The sequence below is a fragment of the Tribolium castaneum genome, chromosome 3 (genome assembly GCF_031307605.1).
Source record: "Tribolium castaneum strain GA2 chromosome 3, icTriCast1.1, whole genome shotgun sequence".
NCBI classification, from domain to species: domain Eukaryota; kingdom Metazoa; phylum Arthropoda; class Insecta; order Coleoptera; family Tenebrionidae; genus Tribolium; species Tribolium castaneum.
The window spans coordinates 8,142,329-8,168,409 of record NC_087396.1 but is presented as its reverse complement, the minus strand read 5'-3'; the positions used below and the strand labels follow the sequence as shown (position 1 = coordinate 8,168,409).

Sequence of the window (26,081 nt, the reverse complement as noted above, 5' to 3'; positions counted from 1 at the left end):
GTATTTACGATAAAACTAATAAATACGTCAAGTACTTTAAAAATCTAATCGTTTTTTAAGAATAATTTATTGAATTTTATGTTAGCTGTATGTAAAACCCAAGATAGACTTTTTCCTTCTAATCAAGTTTGGACTTTATTGCTTAAGCATATAAATAAAACTACTGCAGAATTTCGTAATTAAAATGGCACTTTTGTGAAAAAACAGTACTAAATCGTCTGCTTGAATAAAAACTTATTATTATTTCATAAATGTTGTAATTTTTCAGATGGCTGGTCAAAAACCTAGTAATTTTGTCCAAAGCGACAAAATTATCGCAATTTTAAAGTTATATAAGGAGGAAATTCTGTCTAGTCAAGAGCTTGATTACAAATTATCTCCAGAAGCAGTTTATACCTTTGTAAAGCAAAATCGAAAAAATTGTCTTTTAAGCTTAGGTGTAGATGATCATCTAGCAAAATCATCAGTTAGTAACAAATATGATAGTAACTCAGATCAGGAAACAGTAAATGAAATGGAAGACAATGACCTACATCAATCAGAAATTTTTTTATAGTCCGTCTACAGTCCGGGACATTTCTATTTGGACATAAAAAATTTGAATTTTCTGACATTTATACGTGTATTCAGCGTCTATGTGAACAAAAAATGTTCTCTCTCTCATTCTATGGTCCTTGAGCTTTAATAACAGGGACATTTTTTAAATTGGTAGCATTAGAAAATGACAGTAAACAGCTGACTGATGTAAACAATAACACAATAACAAGGGAAATGTTATAATTTTAATCTATATAACCAGTGGCTGCTTTCAAAGTGTGTACTAACGGGATAATAACATATTTACGCAAGTATTTTTGAAGGTAGAAACATTACTTGTCATATAACAATTACTTAGACTATATGATGAGACGGGAATGGCACAACACAGAATTGCAGTCAGTGATTGTGCTGGAGAAAGCTGCTGTGACGTACTGACAGTACTGAATGTCGCTGGTTGTATGATTTGTGCAATTTGTGATATATTTTGTGTGAAAAACTGGAAAACAAAGTGCATAACTGCATAATGTCACTTATCGCAGTGTTGCACATTTTGATGATGGGAATTGCGGTTCAAGTAATTATGAGACATTTACAGATACTTTCTTTATGTTTTTTGTCTTTTCTGGTGTAGAGGGTTAACCATTCTATTTTCATATAAAATTCAAATCAAACGAAATCGAAAAGCTTAATATTGTCATGTTTTTCATTAATTATTAAAAAAATTATTTAAAAAATCACAGATAGTGTTTATAATTTGCAGCTGAAGCCTTTTGGGTCCACTTTTTTCGTTGTTATTTCCTGGTAGCCACTCTTGTTTCAAGCAGAATGGGTGTAAAGTTAAAAATAATCCCATAAAATTGTTAATATAACTCCTTTGCACTGGCATGAGGTATTTGAAAACTTACGTTTAACAAATACGTCACAAAGTCTCAGCCATCGAAAAACATAATAAGGGCCTTATAACAAGAAGCGCTTTCTGATTTTACTGTGGACGTGTGGAAGAATAGTGTGAAATATTGCGAAAAACCAACTTTTACTCTTGTTTACATTTTTGTACGACTCTATCTGAGAGTAGTCGTCTTATATAAAAAATATAGCCTAGTAATAAAGGAAATTAAAGTGTTTTTATTTCTGGGTTGCCCCCAATTCCACTTTGCCCTTGCCTGATAATCAAGACACTGATAATGAAATTGGTGTAACTGCATCGAATACAAACGTGTTGAATAGATGAATAAAAGAGAGACAACTGCTATTTTCAAAAAGGTCATTTTAAATTTATTCAAACGGCACACCCCCATTGAAAAGGGTCCATTCACGATGAAGTTTGGCTTCCTGAATGACATGGGTCTCGGACACCAATCTCACTGTAAATGGTCTAAATTGGTCTTGCATCTCTAAGACATGGACTCACTGAGAGCGACTTCTGCAGTAGGCTTGAGACCTGCCTGCCTGTCTCGCAACAATCTCTGCATTATGATTCCAAATCATTCTATAAGACGCTGTCAATTACAAGCCATGATATGAGGCATGAGGCCGTCTCAGTGTATGTCTTGTGGTGTACATTGAAACTGTTTCTTAAAGAACCCATTCACAATGAGATCTGCTTCGCTACATGCGGCGCGACAGGACTCAAAGACTAATCCCAAAAGACACAAAAAACTGACACAGTTTATCATTTTAAGCCATTGACAGCGTTTTCGAATGTTGGTGCAAAGTCTTGTGAGGCAGGTTTCAGCCTTCCGCCAACGTCAGTCTCAGTGAAACCCTCTCAAAGTGATCTCAGCGATGCAAAAAATCTCTGATACAAAACCAATTACAATGAGATTGGTCTATGAGGCCTATATCGTGACGCATGCAGCGAGATATGTCTCATTGTTAATGAAAATAGGGCCTTTTTGTTGTTTAAAGTCGTTTTTTTAAACTTTTGTGGCGAATTTTACTGATGTGGCAGAGAGGGGGCATGCAATTGGAACATGACGATGACTACCCTAAAAGGCACTTCGAGGCTTTTATGGCCTTTTTAATGCAAATTTCAACTTTAAACCTGACAGTCATACCAAGGTCAAACATAACCTCAACAGGAATCCAGCAACGTTACTTCAAAGCATTTGAAAGTTTCTCCATTTGTTTTTAAGTGTTCTAGTTGGTACATTTTGCTGTACTTTACTACAATAAAGAAATATTTAAATTTTTATTATTGTTTACATTTTTCATCGGTCAAACACATCAAACAACCAAGTTCCCTAAATTTGAGCTCTTATCTAATTTTTGTGCTCTATATAGTCTCGCGTCAAGGTATGCGCTATGACGTATCTCATAAAGATCTGTCCCCAATTATATCTTTCGTTGAATTTTATGGTGCAATAGAGGTAATTAACTTTTTAGGATTTAAGCTGTAAAGAAACCCCAGCCCCTCAATTGTGAGTGTATTGTAAACTGTCGGCGCGTGCTATGGGACAAGATTCCAGGGTCGTATTCGGCATTTTAAAGAAACTAAAATGCGTTATTCTATTCATTTGTTTGTCATGACAAGATCTTATCAAAAGAGTGATCATAAATTGTAAAATTATGTTTACTTTAAACAATTAACGGTGACTACTTTATTTATCAAATTGTAAAACTATCTCAAAAATCCAACAATACGACCCTGTAGGCTCGAATCCTTCGAGGTTACCTCAACGACCATCTGGTCGCTTTGGTAACAATAGCTCTACGACCACCCTTATTATATCCCTCATAAAATGATTTGATAAGTTAAAATCATAAAATTCAACGAAAGATAGACGGACTTTACTATTAAATTCTCAGATTGGACTTTAATTTTAGATACACGTTTTTCGTTAAAACCAATCTGGACAGATATAAAATTTAGCAATTCTATTACTCAAACAAAAAACACATGTACCTGTATGTTTAAAAGATATAAGTTATATTTTCAATACGCCAAAAATGATTTCACTTGTTACGGTTACTGCCCGGAATGTGAAGCTCAACTGAAATGTTGGATATTTGAGAAGCCTAATGACGGAGAACCTGTTAAGGTTTATTATTATTATTAATATTATAATGTCAACGAATCCAAACATTCCAATACAAAAAAAAGGTTCTTAAAGGGTGATAAACGCGAAGAATTAGGAAAAAGATATTGTGACAAAAAAATGCTGTTAATTGGAGAAGAGAACAGGCAAGAGAAAATGAGGATCACCGAGTTCTGTATTCATTAGACAATTTGCGAAAATGCCGACAGGAAATGAACCAAAAAATTAAAGTTTTCCGAGACAAACTCAGGACTCGATCCTTTGCAATCGCTATTACAACTGAAATACACAGAAAACTTTTGTACAACTGTACATAGAATATGTATAATAGGCACGGTTTGTAAAAAAATTGAGCGACACTTTGACAATAGATCTAGTCATATATTTCTTTATGCTGCAGTTGTGCGTGTAGGAAAAACAGATGGGCAAATACCTGTTGGTCAAATGTTGTCTGAAAGTCAAACCATGAGTCAGATAACGTTTTGGCTAACGGAGTGGATAGAAGCTTGTAATGGAAAATATCCCAGAACTGTAGTGTGCGATCATTCGTTTGCATTATTAGGTGCCATAACCCCTTCAAATGATGGAGAGGCAAATTTAAGTAGCTACATCCAAAAGGAACTAGAAGCAATTCAACATAAAACAACACCAAACGTGAATTTTTTTATTAGAATTGATTATCCGCATATAAGAAATTTGTCAGTTGTTAGGATTGCTTTAGAAACAAACCTACAATTAAAATATAATTAAAAGATGTTATTTAAAATTTTTTTGCTAGACTTATACGCATTAGAAATTTTGAGGAAGCACAAATATTGATTGAAAATGTTTTAATAACAGCTAATAGTTTGTATGAAGGCCATGGCAAAAAAATACCTTTACCAAGCGAAAATGCGAGATTATATTAAAAAGTTGTAGCACAAATACTGCCGTGCTAAGCAAGAACGTCGTAACTGATTTTATATGAATCTTGAGTTATGTCTTGTTTTCTACATTTTCAGAGTGCACTGTTATTTTAAATGCTAGTAACATGGAATATTGAAGTCAACCTAACAATTTATTTGTAAAAAGGAAATATGTATGCAATTGTATCCATTATTTTGCCAAATCGCTGTTATTCCACATACGACGTTTAATTTTTATTTATTTTTTTTAATTAAGTAAAAGTAACTAAGTAAAAAAGTCGTAACTACAAAAATATTTATTAACGGCTTTAAACAAATGAAATAATACATAACAACAGGACATTTATAAAAAAAATGTACCCAAGAAATTACACCTAGCATGCGCTACTTTTGAAATAAAAGCAAATTTTGCCAAAAAATCAATCGGTTTTCTGGTAGAATATTTTTAAATTTTTTTAAGAGTTCCTGTTTTTTTTCTGTATCTATGCCATTTGTTGTGTGTTTTTGAGTGGGTTTTTTGAATATGATGTTATTGATGTTAGGAAATTTAACTCTATAAAGTCACTATCAAAACTGCATCTATATTTCATGGTTTTCTTTACTCGTTCAAACATAACGTTAACCATGTCGCTTAGGTAAGGTCGATTAATAATTTTGGTCAATTTGTACTGTGAACTGTAGTCTTGCCATTTGAAAAAGTTTTCAATTTTCATTTGTTTAATTTTAGTTCTTGTACCCGTCCTTCCAAACGAATTGACAAAATCATCAAAGTCATACACTTTTTTTTGTTTTTTTAATTGTAATTCGACTTGGTGGTCAACCAAACTTGGTGGTACCTAATGTTTTTGATTAATTTTAGAAAATATACAATTTTTGATCTATTAATGAGTGGGTTTCATATACATTTTATAGTTACGACTTTCTTGCTAAGTAATATTGCACAAACCCAACATACGTCAATTTTATTTACGTATTTCTTCTTATTAATTTCTGGATAATATCTATTAAAGTTATTTAGAATCAAAGTTATTGCACTATTGATCTCAGATTTTGTGTTATCTCAAATTTGACAAAAAAGTCAGTTACGACGTTCTTGCTTAGCACGGCAGAATAGACCAAATAGAAATTGAAGATGATGATAAAGCGCCTTAAAAAAACGTACAGAACATTTTCGAATGTGAAGAAATTCACTTGGAAAATGAAAAGGTGAGTGCTTGGATACATGCTATTGAATTAGTTGTAAAAAGCAAGTATATTGCCAAATCAAGTGAACTGCATTTATTACCTGCATGATTTTAGCAAACTATTTTTAAAATTGTTGAGGACATACCATTGTGGTCTGCCATATTGACGAAGAGCTTTTATTCCATCGAATTAACGGCTTCTTCAGCACCAGTGAAAAGTTATTTTAATGACTTAAAGTTTCGGGAGTGACTCTTTACCACTGAGAATTGACAAATTTGTTTGTCAATACATACAAATAATCGATGGTATGATAAAACTTGCTGATATTGCAAATGTTAACAAAGAGAAGGTAATAAAAATAAAACAAAACAATACTAAAAGCCAAAATCAACAACCTGATCATGAAGGCGGTATATACTGGCTGCTCAAAAACGCGCGCTCCAACTCCATGGTGTGTGGTAGAGAATTAATTAGATACAAAGTTAAAAATAGTAAAAAAATTCTTTGTATTAAAGTTATTGATGAATAACTTTGGCAACGTTGTCTAACAGTCATGATCGCAATAGAATTTGATCAACAATAAAAACAAATTATTTTTGTAACTGTTTCCTAGGAAATAATTCCCAATGTTGGCACATCTACAAATTGTTATTTTTGTGATGAATTTTAATTTTTTTAAATTAAAAAAACTGCTAAAGCCTGATAGTAAATTTAAAAATAATTATTTATCGTTTTGTTAGGGTACTATTACTCAGTGTGAAACATACAAACACTAAAAAATAATGAAAACTAAAGAAGTTAACAAAATAAGTTTAGGGCTCCAGATTTTTTAAAATACGACATTAGGAATTTTGGAAGATTTTTCCCGTAATCTGCACATGCTTCTCAACAACGTACCACTGAGTTGGTGCGCCAGTTTTTGAGCCACCTGTATTGTAGGCAACGGAATATTAAGGTTGAGCAAGGAGAAAAACAAACTCTTTCTGAAGAAGACAACCCGATTAAAAGTATTGAAAACTGGAAAGGACTAGGAAGATCTACAATCAAAAAAAAAATAAGAATCTCATTTTATACCGCCCCAAGCCCCGAGATTATGCACTTAAGAGAATGTCGAAAAATAGAAATACCATTAAGTAAAAATGGAGATTTAATAAATAGAAACTCTACCACAGTAATAAACGGTCGGCGTATAATTTTGACAAACACATGCGCATTCGATTCGATCCTGCAAGGATTTGCTGCTACTTATTGTGACAACACTGACCTACATAACGAATGGAACACATTCTCAAAACATAATCCTTTTTTAATGTGTAAAAGAATTAATAACCAATGGACAATGAACAATTTATAAAATTAAGGGTACAGATTTTGATGAATATTTGTGAAGCTGAAGTATTAAAATGTGAAATAATAAATTTAAAGTATCAAGTGAATATTAGTGTTGCATTTGAAAAAATTTGCTTTGGAATCGAAAGTCTCAAAGAAACCTACATTTGTAATGTTTGTCGCTTTAAAAGATTTATCATATCTAGAAGATCAGATTAAAAATCTAAACATTACGTCTGACAGATGCGACAGTGTAAAAAGAAAGTAAAAGTAAAGTATGAGTTTCAGCATAAAATTTTTTTAGACTTTAAATTTAGATTTAAACATTTCGTGTAGATATTCCACTGACTTTAAATTCAGACCCAAAGACATTTTAAGATATATTTTTGCGTACAAAAGTCCAAGACGGGCAATGGTTAACGTCTTTGGGCACTATTATACTATTTGTAGAAGAATTGGTGGTGCCTGGGAAAATTATAATGACATTGGTAAAAAAACTTTGATTGATAAAGGTCAATCCCATAATGTTCACTGCATAATATATACCATATAAATTTTGTTAAACTGTGTTTTCTTTCTTGTTATGCAAGAATTATGCACTAAGGTTATTATTTTACTGGACATAGCATAACACACGTAACACTATTATTAATTGTATTAGCTTATGTTCAGTTTCAAAAACTCCATGTCAATGCATTGCAAACAGTTCCATAGAAACGCCAATGTTCAGCAAAATAAAATCTTCCCTGTATATATTCAAGTTATGTAATATGAACCATATATGATCAATGTAATTTTGAAAACGTACGGCTTAGTTTTAGCTACTGTTTGTTTCACAATGTATTTCAATCAGACAAAAATATGTGATTGACTAGCTACGTGAAAGAGACTCTGGAATGTGCAAACTTCACTGATACATTTTTAGGAAAGCTAGATATAAAAAGTTGATTAACATGCTCTAAAAAAACTATAAAGAATGAAGTAATTGTGGCCGCGTATTTCCTAGATGCAACCAAAAATACTAATATCCACTTTTTAAGTGAATTTTTAATAACTTAATAATTGTATCAATAAAATTGGTTTTTTATCTCTAAAATATTTATTGATGGTTCAGTAAAATTACCAAAACAAAGTTGCCCATGCAGTCGTGGATTAATTTTGTAATTTTCTAACAATTACATATCTGGACAGCTGAAGGGAGTATTATTATTGGTTGCATATAACAACTTTTTCAGAAATATGTTATAATAAAATTAAGTTTCCTTGTATTTTATGCATTTATGAACAACAAATATAGTCTTACAAATAATTACAAATTATTTAACAACATATGAAAAAAGTTAAAAATCTCTATTTTTCTATGAGGGGGCTGAAACGTGAAGCTAGCCCCCAACTTGTAAACTTGAAAAACTTGGTTTATACACACTTACAAATTATCTTACAAACAATTACAAATTATGACCAACATTTTATCGGGAAGTTAGCCCCCAAGTGTATCTATATTTAATTCTAACAAGTCACAGAGACACTTACAAATTACAATGTTGGTGTTACAAATACTTACAAAAACCTTACTAATTACATACATAATTGTATACAAATCTATTAAGGTTGAGGGGCTAACTTCAGGGACCTAGGAGATTAATCGCTTGTTATCTTCAGGAATCATCACCCCGGTCGATTATAGTGCACAGGCAACTCCGGTCGTACCCGTAATCAAACCAAATGGTAGCGTACGTCCATGTGGAGATTACAAGTTGACGGTGAATCCAGAAATAGAAGTGGTACATTATCCTCTACTTAGAACTGAGGAGTTGTTTGCTCAATTACAAGGAGGTCAGCAATTTACCAAGTTGGATCTATCTCAAGCGTATCAACAAATCGAGTTAGATGAAGCTTCGAAAGAGCTTTTGACAGTTTCCACACATAAGGGTTTGTTTATATACAATAAAATGGTATTTGGAGTATCCTCGGCTCCAGGTATGTTTCAAAAACTGATTGAAGCGGTTTGGACGGGGTGGTACTATTTCTGGATGATGTGCTAGTCACAGGCGCTACTAAACAAGAGTATATACAGAATCTTCGCAAGGTTTTAGGCAGATTTAGAGAGGCAGGATTAACGTTAGGTTTAAATAAATGTAATTTTTTTAAAGATAGTGTAATTTATCTAGGGCATTGTATTTATAAGAACGATTAGGGAAACGATGCGTCTGAAAAACGTTAAACAATTACAATCGTTTTTGGGGGCGGTGAACTATTATGGAAAATTTGTAAAAAATTTGACAATATTAAATCCGTTACATGAGTTACTGAGATCGGATAAAGAGTGGTATTGGTCTGACGATTGTGAACAGAGTTCTACAGAAGTATTGGTACACTTTCATCCTAAAGTTGAATAACGGTTAACAGTAGGTGCATCAGCAGTAGTAGGAGCGGTGCTAAGTCACAAATTTCAATCAGAAATTGAAAATCCTTTTAGCTATATTTTCGTCCAAGAAGGGAGTTTCGTCAATTGCGGCAAACAGGTTTTGTCGATGGGCAATAACTTTATCGGCATATAATTACGATATCAAATATGTTAAGTCGGCAGGAAACGGCGCGGATTTTTTGTCGAGGCTATCCGGGACAATGTACATGAAGCATCGTAAAATGAGGAGTTTGATTACATAATTTTTTTTATCGGAAGTGGCGAGTAAAAAAATAAATTTTGAGGAAATTCAAAAAACTACGTTAGAAGATCGGAAATTACAAAAAATTTTAAAATTAGTTAAAGAGGGAAATTGGCCGAAGTGTTCACTAAATGCGGGAATTAAGAATTATAGGTCTTACTATAGTAAAAAGTTTGAGTTGTATTTATATAACGACTGTTTAATATGGAACCATCGCGTAATAATACCGCAAAAGTTACGAAAGCTATATCTAGAAGAGCTTCATTCTACACGTTTAGGAATGGTGAAAATAAAACTAATGGTAAGAAGTTTTTTTGGTGGCCAAAACTAGACCAAGACATTGAATCGTTAGTACTGGAGTGTAGAACTTGTCGACAAGTTAGCCAAAGTTCTCCAAAAAAGGAGTTAACACCCAGGAACTTTCCAAACTAGGTATGGGAACGGATACAATACATGTCGATTTTTTAGGCCCTCTTCGCGGTAAAACATGTTTTATTGTATTAGACGAACATAGTAAATGGATTGAAGTTTTTGAAATGACTAAAATTACATCACTGGCAACTATTCGAGTATTGCGAAGCCTTTTTGCTAGGTTTGGTTTCCCAAAAACAATGGTAGCAGACAATGGTAGGCAACTAGTTTCAATGAAATTAATTAATTTTTTAAAAAACAACAGAATTCAGCTTATGACTAGTCCACCCTACCATCTCCATACGTAAAGTACAACAAGCTCAAAAGAAACAAATAAAAAATTTTAGTGGTAATAACAAGATTTCATTTGAGATTGGAGAAAAAGTTTTAATCAGAAATTATCAGAATGTTAACGATCCTACATTTGTATCAGCTCGTGTTATCAAAAAGTTGGGTAAATCATTGTATACATGGTTAGGGAAGTGGATTCAGGAAAAAAATGTAAACGTCATGCAAATCAAATGAAAAAAATTCGAAACAATTACACTTCTATATTTGTACAAGATGGTACTGTTCCAACAAACAACAAATAAGCAATCACCAGACGAAGACGAGTTACCTGAAAATCCAATCACTTAAACAGGAAAATCATAGAGATTCATCAGGAAGGGAATTTTCAGTGAACTTAAGGGACAGAGGCAATATTAAACCTCCTAAGAGATTTACATAAAATAAAAAATAATTTGTCGAAGGGGCGAGGAGTTTAGTGTATCAAGTACTGCATGTAAAAAGCGCTAAGAGGTAGGGGGAAGCAAGGTGGGGGAAGAACGAACGGACACTCTTGCTTGTCCCGCCGTGTTGTTAGGTGAATAAACAACTATTGGGAAAGTGTGTATCATTTTAAAATCATTACACTAACTAATGTTATTAATTGTTTGCAGCTTCCACAATTTCAAATGAAAGGTCGAAAAGTAAGGAAATTTCTTTAGTCGTGTTTGCAGCATGTCATATGGCAATAAGGTGTACTGATCACTTAACAGATACCGTTAATAAATTTGAGCCAAACCCGCCAACTTCTAATAACTCTTCTTCCAAAGATGTTTTAAAGCTTCATCGTACTAAATGTGGGGCTTTAATAAAAAATGTAATTGCTGTTTCCTTGAGGAAGGTATTATTTACAGATATAGACAATTCAAAATTTTCTCTGATATTTGACCAATCGTCAAGAGTATCAAATGAAAAATATATGACAGTTATGCCCGGTTGCACAAAAGTCAAATTAATCGGCCATCATATGATGGTTCGTCAAAAATTGATGGCTTATTAATTTTGATTGCGTTGCACAAAACAATTTGCACATGTTTTAATCGTTCATCATATGATGCTCCGTTAATCATTCATTAGCAAAAAACCAATTTGGCAACAAGGCCTTACGCCTTGAATTTGTCATGTGATTCACATTTGACAGCCTGATTTTTTTTTATTAATATTGTGTTTTATCGGACTTCTGGTTTTACTCAATGCTTAATTTGACGATTTAACTTGTGTTCTTTCGTCTTCAAAGAGTTCTGTTTGGTGCAGACAATTTATAGTGCCAGAAATGGTGTTTGTGGCCTTGTGTTGATTTGTTAATTCTAGTGATATGAGTTTATAGAAAATTTCTAGACCTAAAGGGTGCAAGAAGCGAAATTGGCGTTGTGAAATTTTGACGTGTTCGCGAACTCTCCAATTTTCTTTTTTCGGGGGTTTTTGCCTTGCCACTAAGTGCCAAGAAGGTACCAAGAAGCGATTCCTGAAGGCGAAACAAGGGAATAGCCTTAAGGGTAGATGAAGTTAGGACGTAAAGGAATATACACGTGTTTATTACCACAATCAATAAACCTTCATTTGAACATTGGGGTTTTATTTCAACTAAAACTAATAAATAAAGTTTTTGCATTTTTTTTGTTAAGTTATTAGAACTGTTGGACAATGCTGTTTAAAAGTGAATCATGCGCATTGGCACATTGGGAAGCAATAAAGTGGATAATATGTTATTGGTTAAAAAATGAATTATTCCTCGAATTGTTTCATTGTACAAACGATACAAATTCATGTGTGAGCAAGTCGTGTTGTAACTTTCTGTGGTAACCCTACAAATGTTCTACAAAAGACAAAAACCAAAAACGCAAAAAAAATTAAAATTTTGTTTGTGCACTGAGAGATTTGATTAGTTGCGTTTTGGTGCAATTTTAACTCTGGTTTTTATTGAAACTAAAGCGCTTTTTACACTCATGGTTAACAAACATCTCAAACAGATCCTCAATATTTCTGATTTTCTGCACAGGCCCCTCAGACACTTCAGTCATTTGCACATAACCATTCTCATCCAATAAAATAAATTAAAGGTTTTCTTCTTTAATTCTTGTTATTGTCTTACCCCTTAGGTAATGGTTCAGTTTAGTTAATGAAATTTTATCAAAAACACCTTAAATTCTCAAACAACAAGTGTTAAAGACGGTTAATCAGAGATTAATCGCCCGTCGGTCGGCCATCAAATGGATGATTCGTTAATCACTGATTAACTATGACATTTGCCTTGATGGGAGACAAGTCGAATCGGTTCCCAAATTCTGTAATCCTCTCTAATTATAGTCGAATTGGTTCCTGGGGATGGTCGAATTGGTTCCCGTCGGTCAGGTAGGTCAGATAAACAGATTAAAGTATTATGATAACAGAAATGGCGTTTGTAAGTGTATGAACAAATTTACAAGTTCCAAAACGTTCAAAAACAAATCGTATTTTAACAATTTAAAGGCTGTGCATAAATACAGACTGATCCAGAAATACTGAGTCTGTTGGCAACACTGGACTTAAATTTTTAAGGATACCAATGGAGTACTCTTCCAGTTAACAACAATTTTAACATTCTTGTGGGGTTGTACGTTAAATAATTGTCAAGAGAAATCGAATTCGGTTACAGTGTTGCAAATTACGAGCACAAATACTTTCAAATGTGTTGCCAAGTATTCAAGTACTTCCAAAACGATGGAGAAGGCGCATAGAACTTAATGGGTACTCTGTCGAAAAATGTTAAAATTATATTTGTAATTTGTCTCCATTTTGATGCTTTAATAGTATTAATAGACATATTAACGAACGCAACGTCATCATGTGAGATGTCTTAATAGTCATTACTTGACGAAACATTTTAGGAAATTTACAGGAGAGCATTGGGCTTAAAAAATTACATTGTCCTTTTTTTAAATAACCAGCTAACCACGAATAAATGAAATTTGTTGGATTTTGTGCCAAGAAAATAATTATTTGAACATTTCTACCAGCTTTAAATCTAAAATATTAACATATATTTGGCTTAATCCTTTTTACCTACCTGCTCATGCGGGAGCCAATTCGACCATCACCCGGGAACCAATTCAACCATAACCTTTTACAGAATTATACTTATAAAGATTATTGGGAACCAATTCGACCACGACCGCCTTGATTTGCGTTTTTGAAACGGAAAACAGAGTTAATCAACGATTAATTGACAATTATATTTGACGTTCATCAAATATTTGATGAAAGATTAATCAGCCGTCAGCAGTGTTTTGTGTTGCACAAAATTTTTGATGGACGATTAACGCTTTGTTAATGCCCAATTATCTTTTGTGCAACCGTGGCTAACGTGTTGAGCCAATATCTGGAGTTGAAGACATTTTTTGCAATTCGAGCACAAAATGAAAAATGTCAAACTGCAAAATTATTGAACACTTACTTTGAAAATCTTTTAAACAGGGCTACCTTATTTCTTTTAAACCAATCCTAAAACACATCCATCAGTTAAATATGTGTTTCCAGGGGGAAACAATTGATTTCTATACAGTGTCCCACCGAAAAGGGCACCCCCCTCGGAACTTTTTTATTTATTAATCAATTCAAACAAAATTTAAATTGCACCTGTTACAACCAAAGGTCCATATTTTGGTGCTACAAGTTTTTTTAAGCTTATCGTTTCTGAAATAAGCAATTAAAAATTAAGAAAAAAGATGTAAAATCGTTAAAATGCATATTATTAGAAGAAGGAAGGTTACATTAATGTATTAGCAAACTTCGTTTTAACAAAAGTAATGTACATTCCTTAAAATCTTTTTTTAAAAATCGTGAAAAAAATGTTTGTTTTTTTTTGAGTGAAATATCATCATCCATGGAGCGGTGTTGTGAGATTGTAAACAGCTACCTGTGAATTCAAAACTGTCACATTGACATTGATATCCAAAAATTTGACTTGAAATAATTTCACTGTGCAGTGAACGTTGAACAAAAACCAAAAATGTTATCTAATCAAGAAAAGCGAGAAATCATTTTGGTCTACGGTGAAAGCGGCAGAAATTTACAACTAACAACTCGAGTCCTGCAAGAGCGTTTTCCACAGGTCCGTTATTCCTTGAAAAAGGTCCGCAAAATTGTTACATTATTTGAAGACACCAGCTCAGTTGTTAAACCTAAACGTGTCTATTTTCCTGTGCGACACAATGACGCTTTGGTGCAAGTTGTGAGAAATGCGGTAGAAGAAGATCCTAATGTTAGCACCAGGATAATAGCACGACAACATAATATTAGCAAGAGTTCGGTCCAAAGAATTTTAAAATTCTTTCATCCATATAAAATATCATCATATCAAGAATTGCGTCCTAGTGACTATGAAAGCCGAATGAAGTTTTGCCAACACCTAATTCATTTATTAGAGGAAAATAATGATTTACTAAATTTTGTTTTGTTTTCGGACGAAGCAACATTTAAAAGCAACGGATTGGTGAATAGGCACAATATGCATTATTGGGCAGTTAAAAATCCACGAAGGATGCGACAAGTAGACTATCAAAGAGTATGGTCTCTAAATGTTTGGGGCGGCATTCTTGGACAATTTGTTATCGGCCCATTCTTTTTTGATGGCCATTTGAATGGAGAGATGTATCTCAATTTTTTGAGGAGAAGTTTGATGGACCTATTAGAAAATGTCCCTTTAAACATAATAGGGCAACTTATATTCATGTACGATGGAGCTCCTCCCCATTTTGAAAGACGGGTTCGGCGCCACTTAGACCGACACTTATCAGAAAGGTGGATAGGACGTGGAGGACCCTTGCACTGGCCAGCGCGCTCTCCTGACTTGACACCATGTGATTTCTTTCTCTGGGGTGTGGTTAAAGAAAAAGTTTATAAAACGGCACCCACAACTGTAGACGATATGAAGGACCGAATCAGAGCTGCTTTTGCTGAAATAACACCCGAAACCCTCATACGAGTGAAACGAAGTTTTAGAGACCGGTTGTTGCTCTGCTTGCAAGCAAATGGCAATGTGTTTGAGCATTTAATGTGTAAGCATTAGTTCCACGTAGAAAATGCTTTATTATTACCTATTTTTCAGAAAAATTCGTAATTCTTCTAAAGAAGATAATTCGAGACAGTTTTTTATGGTTACACGCAGTTTTTTGTTTTTAACACAACTTTCTTGTTGCTGGTTGCTGCTATTTATTTATTATTGTTGTTTTACCAATAATTTTTTTCGGTAATGCTTTTGATTTTTGTGGTTTATTTAAACGTTACCTCGAACATTTTCGAACTTGATATAAAATTAGGCTTATTTAGGTTCAAACCTGCTCAAGCAACGCCAATGCTTTTATTATTGTATAATAATTTAAGTCCCTCTAAACATGTGACATAAAATATTAATTAATGCCTAGGTTGTACACTGTGCCACTGAACTAGGAGGTAACTGTCTTCAGCCAGCTTCAACTAATACAAACACCTATTTTTCAGTATCCCTTTTGTTTTCCTTCAGCGGCACACTTAAATAAATTATTTCAATCTTTCTTGTATCGCATCTCTCGCAACTTGTGCCGAAGCGCGATTATCTCACAAGAAAATAAGACACGTTTAGGTGGATTCACTCAGTGCTTTCAAATAATCTAACAACTCTGCGGACCTTTTTCAAGGAGTAACGGAACTCTGCAAAGCACTCTTGAAGGACGCGGGTTGTTGTTGTAAATTTCGCCCGCTTTCACCGTAGGCTAAAATGATTTCTCGCTTTTCTTGATTGGATATTTTTCGACATTTTTATGTCAAAGTGACAGTTTTAAATTCACAGGTACTTAACGGGTAGCTAATTTACAATCTCACAACACCGCTTCATGGATGACGATTTTTCACTCAAAAAGAAACATTTTTTTTACGATTTTTAAAACAAGGTTTTAAAGAATCTGCATTACTTCTGTTAAAACGAAGTTTGCTAATACGTTAATGTAAACTCGCTTCTTCTAATAATATGCAGTTAAACAATTTTCCAATTTTTTTCTTAATTTTAAATTAATTATTTCATAAATGATACGTTCAAAAAAAAAAACTTGTAGCGCTAAAATGTAGACCTTTGGTTCTAAAAGGTGTAATTTAAATGTTGTTTAAATTCATTAATAAATAAAAAAGTTATGAGGGGGGGTGCCCTTTTCGGTGGGACACCTTGTAAATCATTTCAAGAAACCCAGGGACTTATTTGGATGTTAGCTAAACAGGTGTTGAAGACACCACTGCTTAATGAATTACATAATAACATAGATTTGTTGCAAAACGTGTTTAAACGTGAATCAATTTTTTTGCTCCTTGTGATAATGATTTAAGCTATGAGCTGAACAATTAGTTAAGTTGTTACCCCTCAAGATGATTATGTACAGGTTAAACAAAAGTGCTGTGACTTTATTCGCAAATTAATAGAAGAATTATTAAAGCGAATGCCTACCCACATGGATGTACAAGGTATTTCAAGTTTTAGTGCCAGTGAAAAAATAAATACTTCTCGTTGTCCAAAAGAAAAAACTTAAGAGCCTAATTTCAAGTTGACTTACGACCGGTGCAAATCGGTATTGTTATAGCAACGGCGCAAATCTAGCAATTTCATTCGTTGCTACTAAGCAATAGCGACCCGCGCAACTTTGCGACCAAACTTGAAATTAAACCCTTATATCGCAAACGATAGAGTTTCTAATTCGCTTCGTTTTGATGCTTTAGAGTTATCCCAACTACATTAAAAAATTTTTGTTTTCAAATTATTGCAATCTTTTTATTATATTAAAATTCCTCCTATTTTTCAAGTAGGAATTTCGGAATTGAAATAGTAAAAAATTCAAGACATTTTGGGCAAATGAATTTTTTATTTGTATTAGACCAAATAAATGTTTTATCTTAGTCACCTTTGAGAAAACAGAGCTCGTGTCTGCTGGATTCACAAAAATTTGTCATTACCTGTCATTACCTGTCAAACTAAAAGTAATGATTTATCACTTAAAAAATGTCTTTCCAATATTCCATTGAAGAAAAACTCGAAATGGGTGTCAGCCGTGTAACTTTTGGTGCACCAAAATGTGATACGGATAACAAAGAGTTGTGTCGTTTTAGAATTCAGTGAATACTAGTTCAGCTTATACCTGTGGCATTGTGAACGTTATTTAGACTAAAATTTGGATTATGCGTCACAGGATTTGCAACCAACGCTTGATTTAGATCATGAGTTACAGGGAAAATTTCGTTTACCTTTTTTCTGGGACCAAAATTTCCATTTACTTCAAAATTGGCGAAATAAGCTTCGATTTGGATGTTCCTGGTAAGTTGGGAAATAGTTCCGCTTACCGTTGTACAGCTTGGGTCGGATTTCTGCCACATTCCACGTAGATTAACATCATTTTGAATTTTTCTTGAAGGGATTTTTGGTAAGGGCATTTTTTAACTGACAAATTATTTTTGGTCTGACAAGTAATGCCAATACAAATTTTTGTGAAGCACAAATGTGCTAAGATAAAACATTTATTTGGTCTAAATCAAATTAAAAATCCATTTGCTCAAAATGTCTTGGATTTTTTACCATTTCAATTCCGGAATTCCTACTTGAAAAATAAGAGGAATTTTATTATAAAAAAAGATTGCAATAATTTGAAAAAAAAAATTTCTAATGTAATTTTTTGCATGTCACGCTCATACTATGACAATTTGGGATAACGCTAAAGCATCAAAAAACTATCGTTTGCGGTATAAGTTTTTTCTTTTGGACAACTAGAAGTATTTATTTTTTCACTGGTACTAAAACTTGAAGAATTTCGCAATTTTTTTTCTCCTCAAATCATATTAAATCAAATTCGTTCAAAGTTTTCAGAGCTGCCCCTTGAATATGCACCAAAAGAAAAATTTACTGATATTGAGGTTCAATATCGTAACTTGTTGACTATACAATGGGATGAGTATTTTGAGAATGGGATTCCAAATTGTGATGCAGAACTATTCTGGAGAAAAGTGATTACAGTAAAAACGCAGCCGATGAATTTATGTTTATAGATATGGCACTTCTTGCATTTACCATGTTATCTCTACCATATTCAAATGCGGAAGCAGAGAGAACTTTTTCCATGACGAATTTAATTAAAACTAAAATAAGAAATAAGATGCAATTAAATTTACTAAATGCAATTATGATTATTCAGAACCACCTAAATTAAGAAGGAATTTGTTGTAAAGATTTTATACCGAATAAAATATGTTGACGTATCTTTCGACGATCTACAGGGATCAGGAAGGGCAAAATGTCACAGATTATGATGTATGCGAAGAAATTATGGAAAACTTTTAATAATAAATATTAAAAATTTGTTTGTTTTATTCTAATTAGTTTTTATAGTGGCAAGCAAAAAATTTCGGGCACCAGTTAAATATCAGTCTAAAAAAACGATATGGTCTGGGCTTAACTGTCAACTGTCCTTTTGACGCAGATCTTTAGTGACAAATTTCCAGGAAAAATTACAAAATTAGATTAATATTTTACATATTAGTATTTTACACTTAATGCCCATGAAGTGTCGGAAATTTTTTGTTCGTCAGTGTAGGTACATGCTTTGCGACTTTTGTGTTTCCCCTAAGCCAGGTTATAAATCATAAACTATAATAAGCTTATTTGTATGTTCATTACTATAAACCGGTAAAATGATTTTACGACGACTACTGAGCAAGCGCTGTAGTCAGCTGTTGCCATAAACGTCGTGTCTGGGATTCTGGACTTGTTCGTCCCTCCAAACCTTCCCTATTCTCTGCTCCAAATTATAATCATGGAGCAGTCCACCTCAAAACACTCCGAACGTTCCTCCGGAGATCGAATTCGAGATCGTTTTGTGATTGAGAATTGCTTTCATTATGAGAAAGACAGTTTTTGTAAAAAATGTGGAAAATTGGAGAATGTTGTGTTTACTTGCTTGTGGTTTCCTTCCGGATATAGAAACTTCATTTTTGTGCAAAACACTCGTCAATGGCTGTAGATTCGAACGTACACCCACGAGCTTAGTTTTCGCAAGATAAAACAGAGAAAAGTCCAGTTTTCTTGTAAGATATCATGTTTGTGTAATGAAATTGTCGAGATGCGAGAAAGTTTTTTATTTTAAAAGATAGACTCCAACATAATAGAGATGAAATGCAGCGAATAGTTCAAATAAGTGTTTGGTGAAAGAATTATTTCGCTAGCTGTAACACTCATCGTGTAATTGAAATTTAAATTTTCTGAAACAGGCGGTCAACGTGGACCGCGCGGCGTATTTTCCTTTGGCGTAGTGTCGCTAAATTCTATAACATTAACCAGTTGCAAACGATTTAGGACGTAATGCAACTAATATTGTTCAAATCAAGTGTTGGTGTAACAATCATTCCGATCACTCATAAAATTATTGCAATTTAAAATTATCGCAAATGCATTCGGGATCGCGTTGTATTTACCTTGCAGTTTCAAGCGCTGACTCACGCTTCTTTTTGCAATTCATTTTTCTATTAAGTAATTATTATTAAATTTTCTATTAAATTATTATTAAATATTAAGTAATAACAATATCAAATATTGGCATGTCCAACAACAGCTCATTTACGTTTAGAATTGATTAATGTTATGTAATTTAGCGGCACCACGACAAACAAAGGAAAATACGGCGGGCTGTCCACTTCGACCGCCTATTGCAGGAACAAATTACAGTAACTCGGTGATTATTGCAGATATCGAAATGCTTCTTTCACCAAACATTTATTTGAACTATTAACCTCATTTCGTCTCGATTATGTAGGGGTCTATCTATTAAAATAACAAACGTGCGCGCATTGTGAAAATTTCACTACACAAAAATGACACGTTACACCAAAACTGGAATTTTCTGTTTACTTTTGCAAAAACTAAAGCTTGTGTGTATACGTTAGACACTGCATTAATTGAGGGATATGTTAAAAAAATGAAGTTTCTAGCTTTATCCAGAAAGAAGAAACGCACAATTTGTCCAATTGTAGGTTCTTGTACATTTTGCGCTAAAACGCCATTTTTACCAAAAAGGCAATTTCAAATCCAACAATTACCTTCAGATTCAGTAGAAAATTTCATACAACAATCACGTGTTTGTGCTCATTTTTAAAAATTGTACATATCATCCCTTAACATTTAACCACCCCAAACTCTGTTAATTTGCATAATATTCACAATATTCAAGAGGTATTTTATGTTGAATTTTTTGCTTCACAATTTTTATTTAAAACTTTTGTTTCTAGCTCTTCCCGATTTTGCAAAAACACATAATTTTCGTGTTTTCAACCTTTTCGCGAGAGTTGAAACGAAAAATTCTTTGACTAGACTTTTTTAAATATTCCATAGAAGGTTATATCAAAAATTTAAGTCTATCCTCCACATTTTAATGTGGCAATTTATTTAATTGGGCTAGGTTCGATACGCACGCCAATGCGTAGCCGATCGGACCGCTTGACCTTCGCTGGTAAAATCATTTTACCGGTCTATATTCATTACCTACTAAAAAATTGTAAAAATGCTTAAACGGCCACAACTACCAAAACGCCACTCCAATCTCGTCGTCACAAGGTTATGCGAAACATAACCTCAATATATTACTTATAAATCGATTGCTATTGTATCATTTTTAACACCCGGCTAAGCACAAGCAGTACTTACCGTGCAGTGATAAACCCGGCAGAAATCTTCAATTAAAGACTGGAAGAGGGTGGCTCGAAATCTACAACTGGCTGGTGCCGGAACACTTCAGATTCTAAATGGGAAAAACAAATACATTATTTACCTAGTTGTTGGTTTTCATCGTCTGTTTGATTGATTTAATTTGGTAAATAGTGGGTCTGCATTCCCTGAATATTGAATTAGATGGGTCTGCATTCTCTGAATATCGAATTAGTTATTAGTTATAAATTTATTTACCTTAATCCATTTTCTCATACCACTAATATCTGATTTACTTGGATGCAAACTTCACCTTGACAAGTTTATTTTTGAATATGAAGAACACAGCAAACTCACAGACACTATTCAAGTGCTACTTATAAACTTATAAAATAAAGAATACGTTATAAATGTTACAATTGGTCTGTTTTGTTTCTAACATGTGACGTGACGGTAGCCAGACGAAGACGATACGGGCTCTACGTGCTAGAACGTATACAATTACAGTGGATCAGCGGAGTATTGCATTAAATAGATTGTTTTGACAAAATTTTGCTTTGCGTTCCTAGCTGAAAAACATACTTCCAGACAGTTTGGTCATTGCTTCAGGGTCGGTCACCAACCTCAGTTAAAATTATTAGTAGAATAAACCTACAAAATGATTTCATACAAACCACGTCCTAGTCTTTAAGTTCTTTATATGTATTTGGCCTGTGTAAGTCGGTCTTTAAACGAGCGCTATTTGGAAATAAAATTAACTTGACGTTCTCTGGAGATCACTTTTGAACTATGTCAAAAACAGTTACAACATTTTCGTAATTCCACATTTAATTTATATTTAATGAATTGTTTAACAATTTTGCGTGTATAGTGTTAATTACTTATATTAGAGAAAATCACATTAAAAATATGTCGTGGTAAATACTAATATACAAAGTTTTCCAAAATAAAATCATCCAAAGGAATTTTAACTCAAAGTAGAATAATCCAATGTAAAAATAGCATCCGTAAAATTATCCAACGTAAAAACAGCATTCGTAGAAATGACTAAATATTCTAGGAACATATTTGGGTGAGGGATAGAGTTGAGATGGGCAACTCAATGTAAAATTTTACTCCGCCAAAAAGAAATGGGCCACTTTTTGAAATACTTTTGACAGAAGGCGCTCAATGCGGGGCGCACGGTAATTTCGAAATAGTATATTTGTATTTTAACATTATTTATTTTGTAACTGTTTATACCCAACGATTGATCCTAAAAATTACTCTGAAAGCAGGTATAATTAAATCACGTTAATCATGTAATAATATAATATTTATTTACAACAGAAATAAGTACAGGGTATTTCAAGTGTTAGTGCCAGTGAAAAAATAAATACTTTTAGTTTTCCAAAAAAAAAAAACTTAAATCACAAACGATAGGGTTTCTAACTCGCTTCAATTTGATGCTTTAGCGTTATCCGAAATTTTCATAGTATGAGCGTAAAATGCAAGAATCTACATAAAAAAAATTTTGTTTTCAAATTATCGCAATCTTTTTTTATAATAAAATTTCTCCTATTTTTAAGTAGGAATTCCGGAATTGAAATAGTAAAAAATCAAAGACATTTTAAGCAAATGAATTTTGAATTTGATTTAGACCAAATAAATGTTTTATCTTAGTCATCTTTGAGAAAACAGAGCTCGTGTCTCTGCTTGATTCACAAAAATTTTTACTGTCATTACCTATCAAACTAAAAGTAATGATTTATCACTTAAAAAATGCCTTTCCAATATTCCATTGAAGAAAAACTCGAAATGGGTGTCAATCGTGTAACTCTTGGTGCACCTCAATGTGATACGGATACTCCTTGTGTCGTTTTAGAATTCAGTGAATACTAGTTCAGCAATACATGTGGCATTGTGAACTTTTTTTAGACTAAAATTTGGATTATTCGTCATAAGATTTGCAACCAATTGATTTAGATCATGGGTCACAGTGTAAATTTCGTTTACCTTTTTTCTGGGACCAAAATTTCCATTAACTTAAAAACTGGCGAAATAATTTTCGATTTGGATGATCCTGGTAAGTTGGGAAATAGTTCCGCTTACCGTTGTGCAACTTGGGTCAGATTTGTGCCACATTCATTCAACGTAGATAAACACCATTTTGAATTTTTCTTGAAGGGAGTATTGGTAAGGGCTTTTTTTAAATGACAAATAACTATTTTTGGTCTGACAAGTAATGACAGTACAAATTTTTGTGAATCAAGCAAAGACACGCGCTCTGTTTTCTTAAAGGTGACTAAGATAAAACATTTGTCTTATCTTAACCGAATTTAAATTTCATTTGCGCAAAACGCCTTGAGTTTTTTACTACCTCAGTAACGGAATTCTTACTTAAAAAGTAGGCGAAATTTTATTATGAGAAAACGATTGCCATAATTTCTAATCAAAAAAAAACTTTAATGTAGTTTTTTGCATTTCACGCCCATACCATGAGAATGTGAGATAACATTAAAGCATCAAATTGAAGGGTGTTCGAAATTCTATCTCTTAAAATATAATTTTCTTTCTTTGGGCCACTATAAGTATTTATTTTTTCAGTGAAACTAAAACTTGAAACACCCTGTACATAAATAGATAAATACAGAAACGAAGAAATAAATAAGAAAAATCGTGGCAAAATCAACACCTAACATACAAATTATTATAAATTAACCTCGATATTTATTGGAAGCTATTTCTTTTTTGTAAACATCAAAAACTATACAATTATTACTAAAAATTAAAGTGGTGTCAAAAACGTTAATAACATTGTTAACTGTAAATTTAAGTCTAGGATGAAAATTATTAAATAAATCTAAAATATGAGTTATGTTATCTATTGGTACAAGTGCAATACAATCATTAACATATAAATATAATAAATCGGTATGTTAAAAGGAATATTATTAAAAACAGTGTGAATAACACTATATCAGCAATAGTAGGGCTCATAGGTGAGCCCATTGGGCAATCAAAAATCTGTTTATAAATGACATCATCAAATGTAAAAAATGAAGAATTCAGAACAAATTTTAAGGTGTTTAAAAAGAATCTTTATCAATATTAGTATTTAAATCATTTAATCTTCAGTTAACAATGTCAATAGCCAAATAGATCGAAATATTAGTAAAGAGCGAAATAACATCAAATAAAACTAAAGTATAACTATTGTGATTATATATAATTTTTAAGATCAGTAAAATTTACAATAGTTATTTCTATTACAAGGCCGTGAACTAAGACCTTTTTTATGAGAATGAATATTATTTTGCGAGGCTCAGACCATATAGCATACAAAATTTTGTGTGAAATTGTGAAAAATTACCAAAATTAAAGTTGCGATCGAATTTTTACATAAAACTTGACAAAATTTCTAAAATGTTTTCGCGAAGTTCAAGACAAAATTTAGAACACAGAGAAGTTTAGAGAGTAGTTAATTTTTGATTTCATGGAAAATGTGTAAAAAATGTTCAAATATCTGTCAGGTTTTTGGTAATTGAGAGGGTTCAGTGATAAGAGGATTTTGTGATGAGAGGCGGTTGTGACGTCACGATTTCTTGCTTTAGAAGCGATTATCTCGCTTATTTCTCACTGTAGAAAATTTTGAAAAAACCTACTGGTATAGAATGAACGATATTTTCAAATTCCGTTAAAAAATAAAACAGGTAAAATAAGTTGCCAATGCCATTAACAACAAATTTAAACATTACACCAGCTTGGAAACCTGTTAATACTAGGTATGTATGATTTGTTATTTAGCAAAGTTCAAGACAAAAATGATAAAAATTTAATGTCCAATGTTGTATATTAAATTGATTGTAATAATTGTAACAATAGGTGAAACTTTTCAATATATTAAAAATAAAATAAAACAACATAAATATCACTTCATATTTAGATTCAGGCCTTGTATAACATTCTATTAAAACTGACATTCTTTTAATTATAACATAACATAATATTTTTGCATAATGAACCAAATAAAGTTAAAAGACTAATTTTAGAAAATGTATATTAAATATTTTAACAAAGTCAATATCCAAACCGACATACAGCCTGTATCAGAACTCACTCCCCACCGGAAATGTGCATATAGTTTAGGCAATTCTGAAGCTAAAGTTCCTTTACAAAAAAATTCCAACTCTTTGCGTTTCGGAGAAAAGAACGTTTGAAAATACCCAATCACAAAAGTCCTTGCTCTGGAGGATTAGGGGAACAAAACACGTTGCTAGGAAAACAAAAATAGGTAGAACAAACATTAAAAGTGGGCACTTGAATTATTTTTTATTCCTTAGTAACGCATCAACTGTATGCAGTACACCTGGGAGAGAGCTTCTGGGATTGGTCATTTTGAGATCATTTTTTTGCATTTTTGCCGTCTCTATTGCTGTTACCACTAGCACCTCTCCGGTGGGGAGTGAGTTCTGATACACCCTGTAGATTAAATAGGTAACTGATATAAAAATATAATAAAAAAAATAATAATCGTCATCGCTAATCAATCATTTTATTTATTTATATCATGTTAATTTGTCTTTGACAATAGTCCAATTTTTAGGTCCCTAAATATTACAATTCACAGATGAACAGACTCCCGATAAGTTTTAAGTGTTTTTGTTTAACAACGTATTTTTCTAAATTTATTCGCGTTTATAAAGTTTACCGACGTTTAGAAAAGCGGGCCTAACACGTACTACAACAGTTTGATGTTAAAGTTCTTGATAAGTTTTGATTTTTTTAAAAAGTAATCTCGATTGTATCATAGTTATTAGTAACTTGCACAAACACAAGAGAATTACAATTGTGCTAAAATTATTTCAAATAAAAAGCGACATATTTGATATACATAACTATAACTGAAAGTTAACTGACTAAAACTACCATGTAATCATTTAAATTTATAATAATAGTAGGCATTAATATTGTTTAGCTTGTATGAAACTTGTAGAATACATTTTTTCGCTTA

The 26,081-nt window shown here is 32.6% G+C and overlaps 2 protein-coding genes and 1 long non-coding RNA gene across 4 annotated transcripts in view; 1 reads left to right on the top strand and 2 right to left on the bottom strand.

Annotated features, from left to right (window-relative positions):
- Positions 1–21,185, bottom strand: part of Coq3 (Coenzyme Q3) — a 58,427-nt gene extending 37,242 nt beyond the window's left edge. The window contains exon 1 of one of the 2 annotated variants that reach the window (XM_008197241.3): positions 21,089–21,185. The gene's annotated coding sequence lies outside the window, so the exon portion shown is untranslated. The remainder of the gene's footprint in view (positions 1–21,088) is intronic. The other variant, XM_008197282.3, reaches the window with a different exon arrangement.
- Positions 1–21,188, bottom strand: part of LOC103313817 (uncharacterized protein) — a 124,450-nt gene extending 103,262 nt beyond the window's left edge. The window contains exon 1 of the mRNA XM_064355934.1: positions 21,089–21,188. The gene's annotated coding sequence lies outside the window, so the exon portion shown is untranslated. The remainder of the gene's footprint in view (positions 1–21,088) is intronic.
- LOC107398380 (uncharacterized) lies at positions 17,308–18,751 on the top strand. The gene is made up of 3 exons (XR_001575251.2): positions 17,308–17,455; positions 17,512–17,716; positions 18,256–18,751. It is a non-coding gene; the product is annotated as an uncharacterized LOC107398380 (long non-coding RNA).
- Positions 21,189–26,081: the final 4,893 nt, after the last annotated feature.